The sequence below is a fragment of the Grammomys surdaster genome, unplaced genomic scaffold (genome assembly GCF_004785775.1).
Source record: "Grammomys surdaster isolate TR1022 unplaced genomic scaffold, NIH_TR_1.0 63, whole genome shotgun sequence".
In the NCBI taxonomy this organism is placed as follows: Eukaryota; Metazoa; Chordata; class Mammalia; order Rodentia; family Muridae; genus Grammomys; species Grammomys surdaster.
This window is the reverse complement of record NW_021604565.1, coordinates 1,648,933-1,651,288: the sequence shown is the minus strand read 5'-3', so window position 1 is coordinate 1,651,288 and position 2,356 is coordinate 1,648,933. Positions and strand designations below refer to the sequence as shown.

Genomic DNA, 2,356 nt, shown 5'->3' with positions numbered 1-2,356 from the left:
TTGTAATTTGTCAAAATAAAAAAAAATGTGTAAGTTAAATTGGGTCAGATAAAATTAACTTGGTTTCTTAAGACATCACTACCTTTACAAAGAATCATACACATATTTGTAGTAGTGTTTTATTGCTGTGAACAGACACCATGACTACAGTAACTCTTATAAAGAAAAACATTGATACCTGCCTCTGCTTTGAAGATGCTGGAAGTCTAGGCCTATGCTCCCAGTTGTATTTGATATTCCTAAAGTTATATCAAGATTACCACATCAGATTAAAAGAGACCATCACAGATGAAGTGAGCCCAGCAGACTACCTGGAATTCAGGAGAGGAACTGAGCTCACCTGGTGTCCTGAGGATATTTCTAGAGAGAACTCTGGAGGACGTCTTGAAGAACTACATTCCTTTTACCAGAGTCATTAGCATAGTGTACCCTGACCTGGAGGAGGGAACAGCAGCCACTTAGAAATGAACAGAACTTGCAGGACTTGAGCCAGAGCTGACACTTGCATGACACCTGCACAAGAAGCTGGACAAGAAGGAAGGACTCGAGAGCACTGAAAGTGGAAAGGCTATGAAAAATAAGCCTTTCAGCTGCTTTTGTGGACAGAGTTCTGAGACTGGGAGTGCTCAAGACATCTCCGACAATTTGAGTAGGGGGAAGCCTGTGCTGAGCCGACCTTATCATGGAGCTGGACGACTTTGATCCTGAAGAGGAAGAGATACTGAGCTGGGACATCAACGACACAAAACTGCCTCAGAATGTGAAATGGACTGACTGGTTCCAGGAGTGGCCAGACTCCTACGTGAAACACATCTACAACTTAGACGACAGGAATGCACAGAGCTACCTGAACAGCTGGGCAATGCGCAATACCAACAACCACAACTCCGGGATCCTCAAGAAGTCGTGCCTGGGGGTAGTGGTGTGCAGCAGAGACTGTTCCACAGAGGAAGGCCGCAAGATTTACCTGAGACCCACCATCTGTGACAAAGCCAGGCAGAAGCAGCAGAAGAAAAGCTGTCCTAACTGCAATGGACCCCTGAAGCACATATCTTATCGAGGTCATGGCGGCTTCCCAGTCACCAACTTCTGGAGGCATGACGGATGCTTCATCTTTTTTCAGTCCAAAGGAGAGCATGATCATCCCAGGCCAAAGCTAGAAGCAGAGACAAGAAAAGCAATGAAGAAAATGCACATGGCATCCACCTCCAGCTCCTTACTGATGAGAGGGAGACCAGTAACGAAGGCTCTTCCAGGTGAAATCCCAGGTCAGGGAAGTTTACCTTTAGCTTAGTCATTCCAGGAATACGTCCAACTGCCCAGCAGTTACAGCACACCTTTAATAGCTAATGCTCCCCAGCAGAACTCCCTGAATGATTGCCTGTCCTTCCCCAAGAGTTATTATTTGGGGGGAACCACTGAGCCGGAAGATCCAACTTCCACCTTAGACTCCACAAAGCTGTATGAGAGATACAAATTCTTCAGCAGTAGGATCTACACTAGTGAAGACCAGTTTCAGCCTCCTGTCCCTGGAGTGTACAGAGATTATGACGACCTGCAAGCTTGGAATAAAAATGCTGCCTTAGGGAGAAATCCTACTGATGACACCTACTACCCATCCTATCCTCTGCTTGTGACCAGCTGGTCCTATGACTACTTTCCCTCTCAGAATTCTTTGGAGCACTTTCCCCAACAGGTTCCATCGGAACCACCTGCAGCCCAACTCAACAGTCATCCCTTGTGGCCCAATCCCGAAGGTGAGCCTTACGAAGAGAAAGTGCTTGTGGATTTCAACAGCTATGTGCCTTACCTCAATTACCACCCACCTCAGAAGGACCCCTTTCTGCTCACCTGTGACTCTACTCCTCAGCAGCAATATGCACTGCCTGGCAAGAGCAACAAATGGAATTTTGACGAAGTGATAGCATGCATGGGCTTAGATCACTTCAACAACGAGATGCTCCTAAACCTCTGTTCTTTGAGATAACTCAAAGCTCCCCATCCCCTTCTCCCAATCATGATTTGTTAAAGGGTTTGGCAGAATTATTTTAGAAGATAGGTTTCAAGGCATAGCCTGAGAGGAATGTCGGAATCAATTGTAACAAACAGCAGACAGGCCAGTGTGTTTATCTTTAGTAAAGAATAGAAAGTCACCATGACAGGCGTAATGGCACATGCTTCAAATCACAGCACTCAGGAGACAGAGGCAATTGGATCTTTGTGAGTTCAAGGCCAATCTAATCTACATAGTGAGTTCCAGGAGAGCCAGGACTGTGTAGAGATCCTGTCTCAACACCTACCCCCACCAAAAAAAAAAAAAACATGAAGAAAGAAAGAAAAGAAAGAAAGAAAGAAA

General features: G+C 45.6%; 1 pseudogene; it reads left to right on the top strand.

Moving 5' to 3' along the window:
• Positions 1-682: 682 nt before the first annotated feature.
• LOC114619637 lies at positions 683-1,987 on the top strand (annotated as a pseudogene).
• The last annotated feature ends 369 nt before the right edge of the window (positions 1,988-2,356 follow it).